This window comes from Pseudorca crassidens, chromosome 19 (assembly GCF_039906515.1).
Source record: "Pseudorca crassidens isolate mPseCra1 chromosome 19, mPseCra1.hap1, whole genome shotgun sequence".
NCBI classification, from domain to species: Eukaryota; Metazoa; Chordata; class Mammalia; order Artiodactyla; family Delphinidae; genus Pseudorca; species Pseudorca crassidens.
Window position 1 is genome coordinate 36,381,812 of NC_090314.1, and position 22,403 is coordinate 36,404,214.

The following is a 22,403-nucleotide window of genomic DNA, read 5'->3' on the forward strand; positions in this document are numbered from 1 at the left end:
TATAAAAAATTAGACTAGAGAATTAAACACTTTTTTCATATGTTTAATTGCTGCTCGGTTATCCTCTTTGGTGAGACTTATTACCTTTTTATCCATTTTCTTCTGTCCATTCTTCTATTTATTTCTCCGCTCTTTTCTTGCTGATCTGTAAGAATTTTCTGTATATTATTTATACCAGTCTGTTGTATTGTATGTACTAGATGTCTGTGTGGCAAGTAGCTTCTTTCAACCTGGGGGTGGGGTTTTCACTCTATGAATGGATCTTTTGATGATCACATGTTCTAAATTTTAACATAAATTACTACAGCAGACATTTTTCTCTCAAAAAACAATTAGTTATATCTCTGCAAGGATCCATGGCAAGGTGTGACCAGTAGTTGTCTCAGGGAGGGTAGGGTTGTGGGTGTTCTGTTTTGCTCTTCTGTGGCTTATGTCTTCCTTTGGCTCATCTGTAAATTTTTCTGTAATGGATATGTATTGCTGTTTTCATAAGAAAACTAGAAATTAGAGCAATAAGAGCAATAATGAAGGGGCAATAATAAACCCTTACCATATTGCCAGTGTATTAAATGCTTGATATGAATTCCCTTAATGGGTGCAACAACATAATGTAGACACTGTTATCCACTTTCTAAAGTAAACTTTTTATTTCAGAATAGATTTATAGAAAAGTTGCAGAGATGTGCATAAACTCCCCAGATAGCTCACACCCAGTCTCCCCTACTGTTAACATCTCACGTCACGTGAATATCGTGTATTTGTCACAACTAATGAACGAATATTGATCGATAATATTAACTAAATAAAGTCCGTCCATACTTTATTCAGATTTCCTTAGTTTTTACCTAATGTCCTTTTTCTGCTCCAGAATCCCATCCAGGATATCACATTACATTTAGTCATCATCTCTCCCTAGGCTCCTCTTGGCTGTGACGGTTTCTCCAACTTTCCTTGTTTTTGAAGACGTTGACGGCTTTAAGGAGTGCTGGTCAGGTATTTGTAGACTGTCCCTTGATCAGGGTTTGTCTCGCGTTTCTCAGGATTGAAGGAATCTCAGGATTCCTTCCTTTGGGGGAGGAAAGCCGCAGCTGTGAAGCGCCCTTCTCATCACATCCTATCAAAGGGACGTGTTATCAAGATGACTTATCACTAATGATATTGACCTCGATCACTTAGCCGAGGCAGTGTTTGCCAGGTTTCGACTAGACTAAACGTTCTCCACTCTCTTTTCACACTGCAGTTGTCGGGAAGAAGTCGCTGAGCGCGGCCCTCACTTCAGGAATGGGGAGTTCTGCTCTCCTCCTGGAGGGAGGAGTATTTACGTAAATTATTTGACGTTCTTCACAGAAGATTTATCTATTCTCCTCAAATTTATTTATTTTTTCAATCATTTATTTATATCAGTATAACCTCATGGATATTCATTTTGTACTCTGGGTTATAATCCAATACTGTGTTATTTATTTTGTCACATTGTTGCAGTTTTGGCCATTGGGAGCTCTTTCAGCTGGTTCCTGTGTCCCTTTGATATCCTATCATTAACATCCACCTTTCACAGATGAAAAAAATAAAATTGAGAGAAGATGAATTACAGCATTGAGTCACACCACGTATGACCATTAGACACCGTTGTCTCCTCTAAACACACACACACACACACACACACACACACACACACACGCACACGTTTTAAGAAATTTTGGAGTTTGGATCAATTTTGCCCTGCTTGCAAAACTTTTCTAATTTCTCTTAATCCATAATCTTTGCTATGGTTTCCTTATCATGCCTGTGTGTGTGTGTGTGTGAACATCTAGTTTGTTCCCACAGATACTTGTGGTTATATATTAATTCTGTTTCAATAAATAAATACTTTATTGTTGGGCATTTCAGTTATTCCAAATTTTTGCTAATACATACAACACAGAGAAGAAATACTTAGCTATAAAAAATTAGAAATTAAAAAGTAGATTTAAAATGCCTTGAAAAGATGGGCAGAAATGCTTAAAGACATCTAAAGGTTGCAAAACCACTTCGCAAGCAACTGAAAATTCAAAGACTTTCGAAACACTGGCTTTGGATATGTGTTCGTTTCCAAGGCCATCCTGCTGATCAGCCTGTTTTGGGCCAACTGCCAGGAGCCCATCTACCAGCCCCTCTTTCCCAGATAACCTCCTACAGCACATGTGGCCTGGACGCACTTCCAGACCCCTGTACGGTTCCTGCCCCCTCGGTCTGAGAGCTGCAGGGAAGAGCTTCCTTGGAGGAAGGCGTCACTGGCCCAGCACCGTGATGCCGGCCACTCCCCCTCCTTCCTCCCGGAGGCCCTGTGATCTAGGCCAGGTGGGTGGTTTGCACCCTCATAGGTTACACCCTCCATCCTCTCCGCCCAGAGTTACCCTCCCTGCACCTGCCGCCACCTGGGTCACCCCTATATCTGCACACACCCTCCCATAACAACCCTGTGAAGGAGACAAGCACAGGAACCTGTGCCCAGAGGAGGGCCTGAGGAAACCAAGGCACAGAGGTTAAGTGAGCCAGTCAGAAGCAGAGTCAGGCAGAGCTAGAACCCAGGCGTCTCCCTCAAAATCCAGGGCTCCTTCCTACTCCCTTGCTGCAGGGGTCTCTGCTCTGGAAACTCTTCTGTGATGGGAGATACTGGCCCGAGACCCTGCCTGTCTCTCCCTGTGTTTGGCGTGGTGTCTGGGCCCGTCTTCAAGGGCAGTTATCTCCTTGCTTCTGCCAACAGAAGAGGATGCAATGGAGAGCTGAGGGGTCCCCAGCCTCTCCCCTCTGACAACAGCATCAAGGCCAGGACCAAAGTAGGTAGGAGGAAACACAAGTGCCAGGGCTGACACCCTGGGGTGCACCCCGGTGCAGCCCCGGAGAACTTAGACCAGGGTTTCTCAGCCTTGACACTATTGATATTTGGGGCCAAATAATTCTTTGTTTCAGGGGCTGCCCTGTGATTGTGGGACATTCAGCAGCATCCTGGCCTCTACCCACATCCCTACTCCAGGTTATGAAGACCCAAAACGTCTCCAAACATTGCCAGATATCCCTTGGGGGGGGGCTCAAAAATCACCCCCGTTTAGAAACACTGGCCTAAACAGACAACCACTGGGTTTTCAGGACAGTGTCGGCCTTGACTGCATTTTTTCCAGAAGTATAATTTATTCAATATGTAACCAACTGTGACTTGATTTGTATACATTTAAAGAACTTTTTGCATCGTTAAATAACAAATTTTTATCAAGCATGGTGTTCTGATTTGGGGGGTTTAAAATATGGTCTCCGTGGCATGTTCTCAAAGAGAGGACAGACCTGAACTCCGGTCCTTGGCCAAAGGTCCAGATCCTGGGGAGGAACCCGGCCAGATTTGGGAGGGGGTGGAGCTGCTGACCCAAGGTCCTGGGTCATCTCTGGCTGTGACACAAACCCTTTCTGAATGTTGTGTCCGCACTGCCACCACACAGCCTCCTGGTGAGCGGGCTTTGCCCATGAAAGCAGGATGGCTGTCTGCAGAATAGTGAGAGCTCACAGCAATGGTGACCTCGTCTCCCTGTGGCCTGAGTGAGCACAGGACGGAATTTACCCCACCCTCACATCCATCTTCCTACCACCAGCAGCGTGGGTAATGTGCTTCCTAGGTTAGCACTGAGTTCTCAGGCCACAGGAGCAGAAACACTGTCTCATCAAAGGACCAATATGTTTGGCCCACGTTGCAGACCCTTTCAATAAAACCTTTGACCTTCTGAAAGATGGTGGGATTGGGGGAGGAGGGGTGTCTGTTTTTTGTTTTTCCCAGGATGGACCGAGTCAACTAGAGAGCGTCACTTCTGGCAGACGGGCCGAGGTCTGGGACTGGAGGGAGAGGAGGCGCTGGTGAACTTGGACTCATTGGCCAGAGGCAGGGTGGGCAGGTGACCCTCCCTTCCAGTTCAAAGTCATCTCACCTAGCTTTGTAAGGTATTCCCACCTATGACTGAAATGGAGATCCAGTCAAGCACTTTCTCTAAACTTACCTGATCTGAAGATGTACCTGGGGCACTTGTTAAAAATAAAGATTCCTAGGCCCTTTCAGCAATTCTGACTCAGTAGGTCAGGGACTGAGCCCAGATGTTTTTAGTGCCTATAACAAACACCTCAGGCAAGTTGGGCAACACAGAGGAGGCAAATTCCTATACTTCGCCCTTGGCGTGTTATTTTCATCTAGCTCCTTTCTCTTTGAGAACTTGGCAAGTTCTCTTACAGCCCTGGGTCTCCTGAGGGTGGAACTTACCTTATCCACCTCCAGGGTCAACCAGATACCTGCAGTGATGGATGTTCAGTACATTTTTGTGGACTAAGTAAGTTCTCAAATAGGCCTCTCCACATGCAAGTCACATGTACTATTTTTCTTGGAGTAGAGGATGCCGTATTTAGGATCCAAAGCTTTATAGAATTTCTTTTAAATCTACTTTATTGAGATATAGTTTACATACAATAAAGTGTACCCATTTAAAGTATCAGTTGGATGAGTTCTGACAAGTGTGCGCTACATCGGTATAACCACAACCACAAGATACAGAATATTTCCATCAACCCCGAGTCCCCTCCTGTCCCTTTGCAGTCAGTCCCCGCTGGGCCCCGGCTCCAGACAGCTTCTCTTCTTCCTGTCACTATAGGTTAGTTTGCATCCTCTAGAATTACACGTAAACAGAATCGTACAGTATGTATTCTTTCGCATCTGGCTTCTTTCATTCAGCGTAATGATTTGAGATTCATCCGTACTGGTGGGTAAATCAGTCCTTCATATTGCCGAGTCGTAGTCCATTATATGGATATGACCCCAGTTTGTTTATTCAGTCACCTGTTGATGGGCATTTAGATTGTTTCCAGATTTGGCTGTTGTAAAGAAAACTTCTATAAACATTCATGTACAAGTCTTTGTGTGGACATATGTTTTCATTTCTCATGGAATTTTCTAGGACTGGGGTAGAGGTAGCCAGGAGTAGGGACCATCAGAAAAAGCCCTCCCTCATCTATTAAGTCAATAAACATTTACTAGGATGCTGATGTGCCAAGCCTGATTTACAGGCTAAGAAAGCCAGGTCAAAGAGAGCTCTCATGACCTTTCAGTGTGGTCAGCATCGTGGCAGAAATGCCCTCTGCGGAAGGGGCCAGCCCAGCCAAGGAGACCCAAGAGGGCCTCAAAAATCTTCAGACCACGTTCCGCTAAGGAGGCTTCATTTCGAATGCAGGTGTGTGAGGGAACATTTTTAATGGCTCAGAGGGAAAGACTCCTTAACTAAATTATCGCATTTTTTTCCTCTTAACGCCAAGGTAAATTTCCCTAAATGGGAGTTTCCACTGGGCAGAGAAAGAAATGTGGACAGACTCTTCTGGGAAAAGTGAGCCTGGGTAAGTTTTCTGGACAATCAGAAAGAAAAGTATATTAGTATATCACAAACTGGGTGGCTTAAACAGAAGACATTGATCCTCTCACGGTCCTGCAGACCAGAGTTTGGAGTCACGGTGCCTGTGGAGCCGCGCTCCCTCTGGAGGTTCTAAGGGAGAATCCTTCCTTCCTCCTTCCAGCTTCTAGTGGCTCCAGGAATTCTTTGGCCGTGGCAGCATCTAATCCCTGCCTCAGTTTTCACGTGACCTTCTTCCTTGTGTCCTTTTTATTGTAAGGACACGAGTCCAGTAGATTAGTGTCCACCCTAAATCCAGGATGATATCACCTTGAGATCCTGAACTGATTACATCTGCAGAGATCCTATCCAAGTAAGGTCACATTCACAGGTACTGGGGGATAAGGATTAGCTATATCTCTCTCAGGGTGGGCAGGGGAGGGGACACAATTCAACCCACCGCAGAAGAAAAACTACCAAGAGTTTAAAAGACTCTGGGCCAGAAACTAAATAAGATAAAAAAAATAAAAGTCAATATTATTTAGAGTTTCCTATGTGCTAAGAACTGTCCTAAACACTAGACATAAATTATCCCATTTAAACTCCTTGGCAGTTCTGGGGCAGGCGAGATCACTCGCTGCAATATGATGACGGAGGAAACCACAGGTGGTACCAGATGCTTCATTAACATGTTCACGGGTGGTCGCACAGCCTACAGATAAGCGGCCCAGGCCCAGAGCCACTGCATCACTTTACCTGCAGCAGGTGTTGAGGAGAAGTGCGTCGCAGTGCAGACTCTGCCCCTAAAGTTCTTGGAGGTCTTGGACATCTTTCTCCTTTCAGGGCTTGGGGGAGTTCTGTGTAAGGGGTGGGAGTGACCTCTCAGAGCCTAGACCTTGGGAAGCGAGCAGAGGCGGTGGGTGAATCTACTGCCGGCTGGCTCTGTCCACGACTTCTTTTAACCCTTGAGTCTGGGGGCCACAATTGAGGCAGAAGGGCCAGAGAGAAACCAACACAGAATCTTGGGAATAGAAGTTGAGGCAACATGTCAGTTTTGAAACATGCATTTTAAGAGTAGGGCAGCAGGTCCAGCATCCAAAAGGCGGCAAGAATGAGGGTGCACAGGGTGAGGCTGGCTTGCAGCTGGGGGCTGCCTTGGGAGTCCCAGCCACCTGGGGAAGAGGTTTGCCCTGCCTGGGAGCCAGGATGGGCCAGGCACCCACCTTCTTAGCCTGGTATCTAGGAATGGGCTGAGGAAAGTAAAATTCTGAAAGCACAAAAAATGACCAGCTAAGAGGCAAAGAGGAAGCAGTGGATAGAGGGGTCCTCTCCCAGTTCAGCCAGTCCTCCTTCCTCCCACTTGAAGGATTTATTCTCTTCTCCCTGTTCTTCCTTAATCAATCTACTTTCTTCAGGTAATCAATGATCTACCCATTACCCAGATCAACCTAGGAAAAGCTGAGGCCAGTAACTGACCAACCCCAGCTCCAGTGTGGAGTTGAGCAGTTTAGAAAAGCAGTCAGCACACATTCATTCATTCATTCATAGCCCAGCCGTCACCCTCCAGGTGATTCTGATGCAAGTTTGAAAACAACTGCCCTGCATCATCCAACCCCCTCAAAGATTCAGGCAGGCCAAAGTCATCTCATTTTCTTTTATAATAGGGTGCCCAGACTGGCAGATGAAGGAAACAGCCTCTCTCTGGAGTTTAGTAAAGCCTTTGAAAACTTTGAGGACAATGTGGGAAAATGTGGAGAAGACCAGTGAGGAAGGAGGCTGGATACAGCACGACAGTGTGCTGTCATTCCAGAGGCACAATTAGGACCAATGGCAGTTGGACGGTCACACCCAAAGAGTGTTAGTTAACAGGTTAGTTACAAATCTGGCAGGAGGTCTCTACTGAGGAGCCACAGGATTCTGCCCAGTTTGACCTTTTTAATCAACGCTGTGGAATATGGCATAGCATCTGCTCGGTAGGTGGCACAAACTGGGGGAGATGGCAAATATACTGGATAACAGAATGAGGACCAAACATGATTTTGACCAATCAGAAAGAGATATAAATATAAAATCCAGCACAAAGTCGCCATGTATGGTTGCGTAGGCTGTTGACTACCCAAGTGCATCTTCCGAGTTGAGGAACTAAATGGGGGCTGAAATTCAGCCAGCTCTCCACTCAATTCCACCCAAAAGAAGAGGACCCTTTTAAAATTTCACACTGAAGGTATTTTATGAATTTGCAGCAATGCTGGCTTATCATTTTTTCTACTGCGGTAAATATATATATATATATAACATAAAATTTGCCATTTTAATCATTTAAAAATGTTAAATTGTGGTACGATATACATAAGAGTTACCATTTTAATTTTTTTTAAGTGTACAGTTCCGTGGCATTAAGTATATTCACATTGTTTTGCAACCATCAGCAATATCTATTTCCAAAATATTTTCATCACCTTAAACAGAAACTGTACCCATTGAGAAACAACTCCTCATTTGCCCCTCCCCCCAGGCCCTGGTAATATCTGATCTACTTTGTCTCTATGAATTTGCCTATTTTAGATATTCCATGCAAGTGGAATCATACAATATTTGTCTTTTTGTATCTAGCTTATTTCACTTAGTGTGATGCCTTCAGGTTTTATCCATGTTGTAGTATGTATTGGAGCTCCGTTCCTTTTATGGCTGTATAATATTCTATTGTATGTATATACAGGCATACCTTGGAGATATTTTGGGTTTGGTTTCAGAGCACCACAATAAAGAAAATATCTCAATAAAGCAAGTCACATGAATTTTTTGGTTTCCCAGTGCATAGAAAAGCTATGTTTACACTATAGTGTAGTCTATTAAGTATGCAATAACATTATATCTGAAAAAACAATGTACATAACTGAATTAAAAAATACTTTATTGCCTAGAAATTCTAACCATTATCTAAGCCTTCAGCGAGTAATAATCTTTTTGCAAGAGTAACATCAAAAATCACTGATCACACATCACCATACAAGTATAATAATAATGAAGTTTGGGCTTCCCTGGTGGTACAGTGGTTAAGAATCCGCCTGCTGATGCAGGGGACACGGGTTCGACCCCTGGTCTGGGAAGATCCCACATGCTGCAGAGCAACAAAGCCCGGGTGCCACAACTACTGAGCCTGGGCTCTAGAGGCTGTGCACCACAACTACCGAGCCCGTGCACCTAGATCCTGTGCTCTGCAACAAGAGAAGCCACAGCAATGAGAAGCCCGCGCGCCGCAACAAAGAGTAGCCCCCACTCGCCGCAACCAGAGAAAAGCCCATGCACAGCAACAAAGACCCAATGCAGCCAAAAACAAAAATAATAAATTTATTTTTAAAAATAAATAATGAAGTTTGAATTACTGTGAGAATTACCAAAGTATGAGACAGAGACAGGAAGTGAGCAAATGCTGTTGGAAAAATGTCACTGATAGACTTCCTTGTTGCAAGGTTTCCACAAACCTTCAGTTTGTAAAAAAATGCAACATCTGCAAAGTGAATAAAGTGAAGCACAATAAAACAAAGTATGCCTATACCATACTTGATCCACTCATCTGTTGATGGACACGTGGGTTGTATCTGCCTTTGGACTGTTGTGAATAATGCTGTAATAAACACTGGTGTACAAGCGTTGGTTTGTGTCCCTGTTTTCAGTTCTTAAGGGTACATACATAGGAGTGGAATTGCTTGATCATATGGTAATTCTATGTTTAGATTTTTGAGGCACTGCCAAACTTGTCCACAGTGGCTGCACCATGTTAGATTCCCAACAGGATGGACAAAAGTTCCAATTTCTCCACATCCTTGCCAACACTTATTTTTTATTTTAATTAAAAAAAAAATTCTAGCCAGCCTTGCAGGTGTGAAGTGGTATCTAATGGTGGTTTTGATTTGCCTTTCCTTAATGACTAGTAATGTTGAATATCTTTTTAATGTGCTTATTGATTATTTGTATATCTTCTTTGGAGAAATGTCTATTCAAGGTCTTTTGACCATTTTTTAATTGGGGTGTTTGTCTCTTTCTTGTTGAGTTGTAGGAGTTCTTTATGTATTCTGGATATTAAATCCTTATCAGATAAATGATTTGCAAATATTTTTTCCATTCTGTTTGTTGTTTTTTCACCCTCTTGATAGTGTCTTTTGTTGTACAAAAGTATTTAATCTTGTGAAGTCCAACTTATTTATTTTTTTCTTTTGTCACTTGTGCATTTGGTATCATATTTAAGAGACCATTGCCAAATCTAACATCGTAAATATTTTCCCTTATGATTTCTTCTACAAGTTTTATAGTTTTAGCTCTTAAACGTAGGTCTTTTTTAAAAAATTTATTTATTTATTTATTTTTGGCTGTGTTGGGTCTTCGTTTCTGTGCGTGGGCTTTCTCTAGTTGTGGCGAGCGGCGGCCACTCTTCATCGCAGTGCGCGGGCCTCTCACTATCGCAGCCTCTCTTGTTGCAGAGCACAGGCTCCAGACGTGCAGGCTCAGTAGTTGTGGCTCACGGGCCCAGTTGCTCTGCAGCATGTGGGATCCTCCCAGACCAGGGCTCGAACCTGTGTCCCCTGCATTGGCAGGCAGATTCCCAACCACTGTGCCACCAGGGAAGCCCAAACGTAGGTCTTTTTGATTCATTTTTTAGTTTATATATGATATAAAGTAGGAGTCTAATTTCATTCTTTTGCATGTGGATATCCACTTTTCCCAGCACCATTTTTTGAAAAGTTTCGTTTTCCCATTGAATAGTCTTGGCACCTTTGTGGAAAGTCAGTTGACCATAAATTTGAGGGTTTATTTCTTGGCTCTCAATTCTGTTCCTTTAGTCTATATATCTATCCTGATGTCAATACCACACTGTTTTGATTACTGTAGATTTGTACTATGTTTTGAAATTGGGAAATGTGAGCCCCCCAACTTTCTTCTTCTTTTTAAGTTTTTTTTGGCTATTTAGGATTCCTTGATATAGAATTCCTTGATATTCTATATGAATTTTAGGATGGGTTTTTCCAAACACAGTTGACCCATCGCTTTTGATTTAAAAAAAAAAAATCAGTGTCATCTGTCCACAGTGGGGAGGGGATCTGGCATAGAACCAACTTGAGCCAATACTGCTCTGTGGTTGCCAAAGAGCAAGTGATGTTGGGCTGTGTTTAAGCCCATGCAGGAGGAGAGAGGGCCCTGTCTCCTGTGCTCTACCCACTGAGGCCCACATTTTTCTAGAGGATTCTTGAGACCATAGATGATGTTTCCAGAGACAGGATAATATATATAGTGAATAAACTCAATTGAGGAAACTTGGGATATGACTGGGTGGAGTTAGAGGAAGGGGGTACATGGTAACTTTCAAATATTTGGATGGCTCCACCCTCTACCCAAACTTTCTCTCTTCTCTTCCACCTATAAAACAAAAGCTCCCCCTACAGATGAATGAAGACAAACAAATGATCAGGAGCCAGCCAAAGCTGCCCTGTTTCTAACCATTGGTGTGGTTTTTAACTACTAGACCAGTTCAAATCTCTAACAAGCTGCCTACCTTGGGAGCGGGTGAGTTCCCTGGGATGAGCAGTGTCCAAACAGAGGCCAGGTGATGGGTTACTGAATCAGTACGGCAACAGGAGTCAATGACCCCAGAGACTCTTTCAATCATGGAGCAGGGCTTGTAAAAGATCTTGTCTGAGTGTGTGACCCCCTTCTCCTCCCAGGGCATCCTCTCTGTGACAGCTGCTGCAAAGTGTGCTGGGAATGATGTGGCTGCCAACAGGAATCTACTTCTTCAAGTGATGTTTCAATATCACTTTAAAAGGAGGCAGGGTGATGTTCTGGGAAGAGCAGACAGACGTAGGTTTGAATCCCAGCTGGGTCTCTAGCTATATAGCCCTGACAAGTTACCTAATCTCTGCAAGCCTCAGTTTCCTAATCTGTACAGTGGGAAAATTATACCAACTATAGCTGACCATATGCAATCTGTCAGCCCCCAGCCAGTTCTGGGGACACCAACCCCCACAGCTCTGTCTCACCCTCTTGCTGCAGGCAGGGGTGGGCATGTGACCTGGCCTGGCCAATTATGGTTGCCTTCCCCCTGTCCACTGAGTAGATATGGAACCCTCATAGGAGCTAGTCAGAGTCTCCCCAAGTGGTCTGCTCTACACACAGAGAGCAGGCCTCTTCCTCTGGGATTGAGTGATCTAAAGGCCATCTGGGCCTCAGCTGCCTTGGGCATCTTTCCTGCTTTGCAGGGAGAATGTGCCTGAGAGCAGAGCCAATATAGAGGGGAGTCAGGTTAAGAGCTGGAGCTAATGAGAGACAGCCCAGACTAATCTGACTCCCTGGACCCAGCTATGCCTAAAGTCCACTCCTATTTTTATCAATTATGTGAGCAATAAATTCCGGTTTGGGCTTAAGCTAATTTGAGTTGGGCTTCTGTCAGTAGGAACCCAAAAAGTCCTAACCAGTATATCTTTCTGCAGGGCAGTTGTGTGGATTCAAAGAAATATTGTCAAGCACCTGGCACTTAGGCAGGCATTTTGTGAGAGCCCAGCAAGCCTGGTTTTCTGGTGTAACCATAATGGACAACAGTGGAACAGGGTGTTTGTTCGGGTGTTTGAGACAAGCGAGAATGTGATCCCCGCTGCGCCAATCAGCGTTTCCCTGGGTTGTTCTGAGGGGTGCAGTGGGGCAATTTCTTCTCCCCTTGAGCCACGAAGCTGGATTTCTGTAACCACAGCTGTCCGCAGCCAAGCTCCCTGTCCCCTGAAGAAGCCCACATGCGGTGGGAGAGAATGACACCAACCCCCAAAGAGAAGAAATAAGAGAGCAGGTCAAGAGTGAGAGAGGGCTTCCCTGGTGGCGCAGTGGTTGAGAGTCCGCCTGCCGATGCAGGGGACATGGGTTCGTGCCCCGGTCCGGGAAGATCCCACATGCCGCAGAGCAGCTGGGCCCGTGAGCCATGGCCGCTGAGCCTGCGCGTCCAGAGCCTGTGCTCCACAACGGGAGAGGCCACAACAGTGAGAGGCCCGCGTACCGCAAAAAAAAAAAAAAAAAAAAAAAGAGTGAGAGAGTTGGGGACACGTGTGCCCAGCCGTGTGCCCAGCCACCAGAGTTCTGAAGGTGGGCTGCCCCCTCCCCTGCCCTTCCAGGTACCACATAAGCCAACAAACTGCTTTTTTCCTTCAGCCTGAGCTGTATTTCCATCCCTTGCCAATGAAGGATTCCTGACTAACGTGCCCAGAGGCCAGCTGAGGTGAGTCCACAAAAGACCCACTGGGTCAGCTCTGCCGCTGGGACAGTCCGTCCCTGGCTCCCGGCGTGGGAAAGGCCAGCATCCTTTCCTGTCAAGCAGCTCTCACATCTCACGTCCCTCCTGGAGGGGACAGATAGGGCCGATGCAGGACGCTGATGTCACAGTTGAACGCCCTCCCCAACTGCCACCGTTTAAACCCTTTGACTAAACTGTTGCCTTGTCTGTAAACTGTGTCCTATCCAGTAGGCAGGCCTGTTGTAAGGACTGCACAGCGTCCCGCCTAGTTTAGGGAGTAGCTTGGGTTCCCCTTTGCCCCTGGTGGGCGACGGTGAGAGCATGAGTGGTCTGGGCTGAGCCCCCATGACAAGTTTGACAGGCGGGGGCCTCGGTGATCCTCGGAGCGCCCTCACCCCAGGCCTCACCCTGTTCTGCCCTGTGCGCCCAGCACAGTGCCCTCCACCTCTTCATTCATGTGACCCCAAAGTGGTGAGAACCAGGGACAGCAGATCCCTCTGGGCCTGGCTAGTTCAGGTTTCTGAACAGGTGAGGATTCTCACTCAAATCCCACCTACTTCAGGGGACAGACGGATGAGCTCTGGGGAGGAAGGGGCACCTGGCCAAGGAGTAGACCCGTGACATAAAAGGAAGGATCCCAAGCTCCACGTTCTGCTTCCCTGGGCTGGTCCTTCACTTTTTCCCACTGGTGGAACCTGCGCTGGGCTCTCTGGACCTCAGTTTTCCTGCCCATCACTGGGGGAGAAGGGAAGTTAGCGCTCAGCCCTGGCAGGGGGCCTGATGGGGGCACAGGAGGAGGGGGAGGGGACTTCTGAGCCTCTGAAATGATGCCCTGGGACTCAGACCAGAGTCTGATCCCTAGGTGTTGATGGAAGCTGCCAGCGTGGCACCTGGAAGAGGGAGCACTAACTCTAGCCCTAACCCTCACCCTCACCCAGCCTGGCCCTGGGGGAGGGAGTCCTGGGAAGGGTAAGTTTCCACCAGTGAGCTAGGAAAGTGGGGAGGACCTGGAAAACAGGGTGTTGTCCAGAAACATGGGGGAATGGGCAGCCCTGGGCATTTAGGAGGTCACCGTGCAGGGCCGGGGAGGCATCCTGAGGACAAGCCACACTAACGCCACACACCAGCCTGAGGCTCAGGCCCGGCCTCGATGTGAAGAAAGGCGAGTTCTGCGTGCAGCTCAGCTGCTCTCATGCAGATGCCCTGTGGCAGCAGAGTGGGGGGAAATAGGGCCCACCGTGGGAGGCGTTGAGGGGAGCACTGTCGGGGGCAGAGATGCATCAAACATAGTCTACTCTTTGGGCTTCCCTGGTGGCGCAGTGGTTGAGAATCCGCCTGCCAATGCAGGGGACACGGGTTCGAGCCCTGGTCTGGGAATCTCCCACATGGCGCGGAGCAACTAAACCCGTGAGCCACAACTACCGAGCCTGGGCACCTGGAGCCTGTGCTCCGCAACAGGAGAGGCCGCGATAGTGAGAGGCCCGCGCACCGCGATGAAGAGTGGCCCCCGCTTGCCACAACTGGAGAAAGCCCTCGCACAGAAACGAAGAGCCAACACAGCAAAAATTAATTAATTAATTAATAAACTCCTACCCCCAACATCTAAAAAAAAAAAAAACATAGTCTACTCCCAGGCCCTCAAGGGAGGAGAGTTGTTGATGGTAAAACACATTGTCTCCTTAAACCTCAGGAGAGGTTGGGTGAGGAGTGGGGGAGGGGGACAACTTACTCCCATTTCCCAGGTGAGGAAACCAGAGATATGGAGCCATTTGCCTAAGGTGACCCAGCTGAGAAGTAGCAGAGCCAGGCGGAAGTCAGGTCCATCTGCCAGTCCAAGATCTTCCTACGCTGGCCCTGCTGGAAAGCCGAGCTGGGGGAAGAATGGAAAACCGTCCCCAGCAGGGCACCCAGCCCCATGGCGCATTCTGGTTCCACTGGATACGTCCGAGGTGGTGATGGAGGAGGGGATGGGGTGTGGTGGGGTGGGGAGGGCATGACCCTCAGAGAGGCTAGACTGGGCCCGGGCCCTGCTCCACCACTGTGGCCAGACAAGCTGCAGGTTTTGGATTTGGGGCTCCCAGTAGGCCCTCTCAGGGCCTCTCTCCCCAGGTCCTCTCCCCAGGACCTCTCTGCCCAGGTCTCCCAGCCACCTCCACCCTCCGGGACCTGCCTTCTTCTCCGAGGCTCCTAAGCAGAGGCCCCCCTCCCCCCTCCCCCTTTGAAAGGCCTTCCCATCTTTCAGGTCGCCTCTCTATGACGTCCTCCTCTTCTGGCAATGTTCCCGTATGTTCACTAAGCATCTGCCCTGTGCCAGAAGCCTGAACCCAGCCAAAATTCTGGGTTTGGGGAAAGGGACTTACCAGGATTGAGGGAGCCCAGACTGGAGGGAGGAGCCAGATGAGGCACCGGGAAGGAAAGGACTTTTGACCTGAGACTTCGAAAATACTGGTGCATTTAGATAAACAGGAGAGGAGGGACAGAGGGCCACTCCACGCAGACAGGAAGTGGGGTTTCCCTGTCGTGGAAGATGAACCGCCCAAAGCTCTTCCTTCCTACCTCCCTGTGGACCTGCCATCTTGTCTGTTGGCAGCCTGAGAAAGGGGACCAGGCCACGCTTCCTTGGGACCCCTCAGAGCCCTGAGAGCAAGAAGCTCCGGAGGGAGTATTGGATAGGACAAGCGGAGATCACTTTCGGCCCCTCCTCCTGGGTCAGCTGGTCCCACATCCTATGTGAGCATGAGGCACAGGCTTCAGCACACTTGCTGGTTCCCCCAACTCTGTGTGACCATCAGGGTGGCCCCATTTCCTCTCGCCCTTTGCAAGATAAATAGACGAGTCTATTTCAGAGATGAGGACCCTTGAGGCTCAAGGGGTCAAAGCCACAGAGCTAGAGGTGCAGCTGGGATTTGCACTCAGGTCTCTCTGGCTGCACAAGGTCTTTGCTCTTACTTCCCTCAGTGTCATTGCCTGGCAGCGGGACTAGCCAGAAATTAGGATGGAGGCACAGAGAGCAGGCCTGGATCCCCCCAGAGGCAGCAGCCAGCAGGCTGTGAACCCCTGTGAACAGGCCTGCAGCAGTGGGTGCAGGGGCTCTGGGCCCCAGACTCCAGGCCTGGATGACTCCAGATCTCCACCTAGTGGTAGCAGGGAGCTACTGCCACACCACCCAGGCAGCTCAATGAGACACAGATCTAGCCAGGTCACCAGTAACCCATCCTCCAGCAACAAACACCCTCTCCCTGGGCGTAGGTTCTTAGGAGAGAGAGGAGGTCCCATCAGCTGGCACTGGGGTTCATTGCCCTCATGATTTCTCTGTAGCGACATAGTCGCATGTCGGAGCTCTGTGCTCAGCCGCAGACACTCTATCCCACAGGCCCCTCTGGCTACATCTAGCCTAAACATCCAGGTCTAGGTCAGATTCCCCAGGCTCAGGGACTTGGCAGCCTGTCACCCCAGACAGCAGGGTCTCACTGGCCTGCACTGGCCTCCAGGGTAGAAGGGGTCACCCAGCTCTGGTGGGCTCAACCCTGGCTGCTGCCCAGACCAGAAGAGAATTTGCCCTGTCCCCGGATGGCCCCAGGCCCCCATCCTCAGGCTCCTCCAAAGGGGCAAGGCCTCCTCAGGAGGGGCAGGGAAGCAGCGTTCACTGTGCCAGGCGCTGTTCTACACAGCACCTCAGTTAATCCTCAAACAACCCCATGAGCTAGGTACTATTATCTCCAGTTTGAAGAGGTGATGGGGGAGGGGTAAACTAATTTGCCCAAGTCACACATTCATTAAATACTGACTATAAAACAATGTGCATGGGCACCACACTCAGAAGGGAGAAGGCCAATGGGAAGCTTCCTGGAGAAGGAAGTGATTCCAGGCAGAGGGCAGAACTATGGGTGTGAGAAGTCCCTGAGGCAAGGTCAGAAATGTTAACCTAGACCTGGGCAGGTGGACAGCAGAGCGGGCGGGGGGTGGGGCAGGGGGGAGTAGGCAGGACTCATACAAGCCCCACTGCCAGGCTAAGGAGTCTGGACTTGACCCCAAGAACACAGGAAGCCTTTGGAGGGCATTAAACAGGGCAGCGACCCCATCTCATCTGTGTTTGGGGAAGGTCCTGCTGGCAGGAGAGATCAGTGGGGAGACACACTGGGAGGCTCCCTACCGTCGCAGGTGCAGGGGCGTGCCCTGGAGTGGGGGGTTGGAGGGGCGTCTGTTGCTCAAGGCAGGGACTCAGTGGCAGCAAATGCCCAGAGGCCAGAGAGCCCCAGAGCCCCTAGGGAACAGAGAATCACCCAGCACAGCTGGAGAGCAGGGTTTGAGGGCTGGGAGGGCCCTCAGTCCATTCGGGCTGCTGTAACAAAATTCCACAGACTGGGTACCTTCTAAACAACAGACATTTATCTCTCCCAGTCCTGGAGGCAGGAAGTGTGACCTCAGGGTGCCAGCATGGTCCAGTGAGGACCTTCATCCGTGTCAGAGGTGTCCCATTGTATCCTCACGTGGTGAAAGGGGAGGGGCTCTCTTTTATAACAGCACTAATCCCATTCAGGAGGACTCCATCCTTACGACCTAAGCTCCTCCCAAAGGTTCCACCTCCGAACACCATCACCTTGGGAGTTAGGTTTCAACATGAATTTGGGGGGGACACAAATATTCAGACCACTGCAGCTTTGACCCTTCTCCTGCAGAGGCAAGTCCTCAGGCAAGATATACGTCCTCCTCCCTGGGCCTCAGTTCCTCAGGAGAGAGAGGAGGCCCCATTGGCCGGGACTGAGGCCCTTGGCCCTCAGGGGCTCTCTGTGCCGACACCAAGTGAACGTGGAACTTTTGGTCCAGGGCCTGGCAAACATATCCTGGCGGGGCCAGGTGTGGGCCCTGCTTCTGGAGGGTACATTTCACTTACTCATTCATTCATTTATTCAGCGAATGCTTTTTGCACCCCTTCCGTGTGTTAAGCAGTTTCAGGTCTGGAGACCCAGAAATAAGCAAAGCAGACACCAGCCCTTCCTTGAGGGAGCCAATGATCTCATAGGAAACAGAGACCTTAAGCAAATATATCCCTTCCCAGAGGAGATGTGGCAACACAGAGGGGTGGGGTGGGAAAGGGCTTGGCCCCAGCAAACTGAGGGCAGAGGGAGAGCCTCAGAGCCTCAGAGAGGCTGGGGAACTCGTTTCTCCATGGAAAATCATCCTACCAAGCGTCTCCATGTAGGCTTGTCTCTGTGTGTTTGCATGAACGTGTGTCTGTGTGGTAGGTACAGGTATGTGTCTGTGTCCATTTGTGAGTCTGAGTGTGTTTCTCTGTATGTCTCTGTGTGTTTGTATGTGGTTGTTAAGGAAGTGCCTCTGTGTGTTTGGGGGTGTGTCCATATATGATGACATTTGTGTGTCTGTGTGTGGGTGTTAGCATGCTAGGTATGGGTCTCCACGTGCATGCATGTGTGTGGGTGTCTTTGTGTGAGGGACAGGGTGACCTCCTGGGTGATTTGCTAAGATCTAAGGGGTTTCTCAGAACTTGATCTAGTGATACTAAAGTCAGAACTGCTAGGGACACACCATGACAGTTGCAGGAGACCAAAGCTGGGAGAGTGGACAGCCCCCCCGAGAAGGAAATGAGACCCAAAGTGGGGCAGGGCTAAGTAAGGACCAGTCCCACAAGAGTCCGCCATGGGGGGCTGGGCTGAATGCCCAGTGGCACTTGGAGGTCCTGGGGCTGTCACCTCAGACAGCAGGGTCTCACTGGCCTGCACTGGCCTCCAGGGTAGAAGGGGTCACCCTTTCTACCCTGTAGGAAAGAGGGCTCCAGGAAAGAGCTTAGGCTTAGGGTCTGCCAGACCTTGCCATGACCCGTGACCTGCTTCTTAGCAGCTTTATAACCTTGGGCAGGCCTAAGCCTTGGTTTTCTCTTCTATAAAATGGGGATGAGCATACCCACTACCCAGCTGAGAATGCAATAAGAAAAGGCATGCCCAGCGTTGAGCACATGGTGGGTGTTCCACAGTTCCTCCTCTCGAGCTGAGGAGAAGTTGTGGTGGGACCAGAGGACACCTTGTTCTCTTGGGGACTGAAATCAGCAATAAGGAGACCAAACATCCCTGAGCTTAGCACTTGCCACGTGACATTCCCCCTGCTATGGTTTACACAGAGGAAGCCCCTGCCCCCAGCAGGGGGTCCTGCCCCCTGATGGGCTGACATGAACAGGGGAGGCCACCCTTCCCCTGGTGTCCTAGTCTTGGGCTCCAAGTCAGGCTGCTTCTCCCATGGACACGCAGCCTGGCGGGCCACAGAGGGCACCCGGCCCCTTTGCCCTTTCCCAGCCATGAGGCTGACTCTCACCCGTCGTCACTTCATCAGCTAACATTTCCAAGGACCAGGCCGTGGGATTGTGAAAGAGCTCTTCCTTTATTTACTGGATGGCCTGGGGCACTTCACTTCACCTCCCTGAACCTCACTGTCATTGGCTGGGAAATGGGGATTCGCAGTCAACAGCCTGCCAGTGAGGGTTCAGTGAAAGCCCATGCACAGAAGTGCTTTGAATGCCCCCAAAGCCTTCCACCAGCTAAGGAATTAGCCCACTGGGTATCCCAGGGCTGGGGGGCACCTGAATGCCCTCCATCAGTATCCCCTTCTCTCTTTGGGAAGAAGCCACAGGCAGTGGGCAAACCGTGGTGCTGGGTGCCAAACCCACCCTCCACCAAGCTGTGCCTCTCCTCCAGTTTGTGCCAAGGTGGAAGGGGGTTGCAGGGCTGGGGTGGGGGGCAGGGAACCACATCCCACAAGGAGTGGAGGCAGCTGGAGCCAGCCGGTTCCCTGAGGGTTTCAGGACCTGGAATGTGATTTCCTAATTGTGAATTCATTCTGGCCACCAGCCTCACCCCCAACCCTAGGAATCTCAGCAGCAACAGCCTGGGTCTGTGGATAACCCCGCCTACCCTCCAGGCTTGGGTTCCTCAAACATTAAATGGAAGCAGAGTCCCAGCCTCTTATCTGAAGACGTTGAGACTGGGGGTCACTGGGCATTGGAGAGCGAGGTCACCTGCTCACTCACAGACCAATGTGATTTTACTCCAAACCACTTATCTTCAGGAGGAGGATTTGGCCCAGAGAAGAAAGTCACATTGTCCAAGGTCACACAGCAAGACTCACAGCTTGACTTTATACCTGTCTCTCCAGCTTCAGCGGTAGATGGACATGCAGATAACTACTAAATTACCATAGGTTTGATTCTATCCTGTGTTATACATTGAAGGGGAAAGAGCTGGAGGCCTAGGGCAGGAAGGACACTCGGCTGGGGTCACACAAGAAGCTGGTAACTGTGTTGCAGCTCTCTGGCTGTGTACCCTTAGTTAATAATAAGGGAGGTAATCTCCGAGAGTGCCAGAGCTCACCTGGGGACTTTAAGCGTCAGCTGGAATCAGCCTTCCAAACCTCGGCCCCTAATCAAACTGGCAATAGGACATTGGGCCTCACACTCGCCCGTCCCCATTCAAACCTGACCCAGAACCTTGGTGGCTTTTAAACCCGAGGGAGAGATTCTCAGGCTGACCCCTGTGCCCTCTCCAGTCCCCACCGCTTCCCACTGGAACAACGCAGACCCGAAGCCTCCCCAGGGCTTCTGGCACCGGGGCCCACGGAGGCAGGACCCTGGGGAAGCAGCTCCGCAAGTCTCGCCCCTGGGTGGCAGTGGGGGACCGGGGGCCCATCCTGCCCCTGAAGACGGGTGGGGGAGGAAGGTGCCTCGGTGCACCTCCCGGCGGGAGGCCCACTGGATCCCGCCCAGCACCCGGGAGCCTCCTCAACCTGCTATCCCCCAACCCCGCACCCTCGTGGGGGCCCCGCCGGGCAAAGCAGTTCGTCCGGCGCGCGATGGGTCCAAGCCCACAGACCCGCTTCTGAGACGTCCGGAAGGCGGGAGTCAGGCGGCCTCCTGCCCCGAGAAGGATCGCAAGGGCCCTAGCCCGCCCGGCACACAGAAGGCGGCCGGTGGGTGTTTGCAGCTGGGGCTTCGCAGGTCGGAGAGCTGGCCCGGCAGGGCGGCCCCGAGGAGAAGGGAAGCCCCCATCCCGAGCCTAGGGCAATCCCATCCTTGTGTCTGCAGCCGCTGTCCAGAGCTTCCTTCGGGCTCCGCGGAGCGCCTCTGTCTCTTGGCTGGCTGCCTGTGCCCGTGTCTGGCCTGGATCGACGGTAGTCTGTGGCTCTGCCTCCGTGCCGCTCTTGCTGCGGCTCTCGGTCCACCCCAGCTCTAGCCCGGGGCGGGCTGTCCGGCTGCAGCCCGGCCCCTGGCCTAGAGCGCCATCTGGTGGGCATGTGGAGAGTTGCCACGGTCCCCGGACAGGGCTCGCTCCAGGTCCGTTCCTGGCCGGGAGCTGAGGAAGGTACCAAAAGGAGGGGCCTGGAGAAGAGAGGCGGCCGTCGGCTCTGGGAACCTGGTGCTTCAGGAATGAGTGAGAGGTGGGGTGAGCGGGTCCGCGCCTCCAGAGAACCCAAAAGGAGCTCCAAGGGCAAATCAAAGTCCCCGGCGCGTTCAGACGGAGACAGGAACGTATTCAGTGAGGGTGACCAGGCTGCACTGCCAAGGGCCCTCCTGGGGGAGTGCCCAGAGAGGACCCGGAGCTCAGGGTCCTCAACCTTTGCCCCCTACCCCGGGTGCTCACAGGTCTCCCTTCTGCTGCCCAGGCCCTAGAGCACGGAGCCCTTGGCCCCTCGACGGACCTTGTATGCCGGGCTGGTGCTACGGACTTTGGGGTCCAGGACGGCGAAGGAGAGGACAGAGTGGGATTGGATTTGGGGTACTTCCTAGAGCAGTGAGGAAGGCAGGCTCAGAGTTTAAACCTCGGTTTCATCGAGACTCTGTCCCTTGAACCGTCCTATACCCGGGAAACGGGGGTGGGGGTGGGGCAGGCGGGGAGGGGCCTGCAGCTGGGGCTTTCACCTGTGGGTGTCAGGTGGCGCACCAAGCTGAACGCGCCCCTCTGTCTGCAAGGGGTGGCCTGCGTGGGCATTCGCGGTAAGCTGCGGAGGCGGGTCCCAGTTCTGGGCCCTTGGGGAGGACAGGGCGGGGCCACTGATGCTCAAGATTTTCCACGGCAGCCTTTTTGGGGGTTGGGTTGGCGGGGATGGGGGTAGGGGTAGGGGGATGACTTGAGGGCTCGGGAGACTCGGATTGGCAGAACAGGAAACAAGGTCCCCTAGGTCTCGCACTCCTCGCTGCCCATCCGCTAGGGGTCTCACGGAGCCCCCGACACCCACACCCCTAGCCTCCAAGCTCCCCTGTGAATCACACTCACAATCCCACGCCGACACGTATAATTCCCTCTCACACCCCGCAGTCCCAACGCACAGGGCCTCGCGCGACACACCAGGTCAGCAAGCCCTCCACACTCGTCCGCTGGGGATTCTGCCGTCTAGGGCGCCTGGTGCCAGGCCCTGAAGGGTTAAGGAGGTCTTGGGACACCGGAGCGGCGGGACGCGGGGAGCCTGGCCTAATTGGCGACCCCGGGAACAATGAAAGCTGGGAGGCGGGTGGCTTAATTGGGCCAGGGAGCGGCCTGGCCTTTGTCTGGGACTCGACCGCGCGGTTCCCGCAGCCGAACTCAGGCTCGCAGCTGGGACCCAGCGCAGAGGCGCGAGGGCGACTCAGGGAGGGGACTGTGCGATTGGGGGGTCAGGGGGGACGACTCTCCAAGCTGCGCTCGGGGCCCAGGGCCTCTCGAGGCCCTGAAGTATCACTCCACCCCACCCGGGGC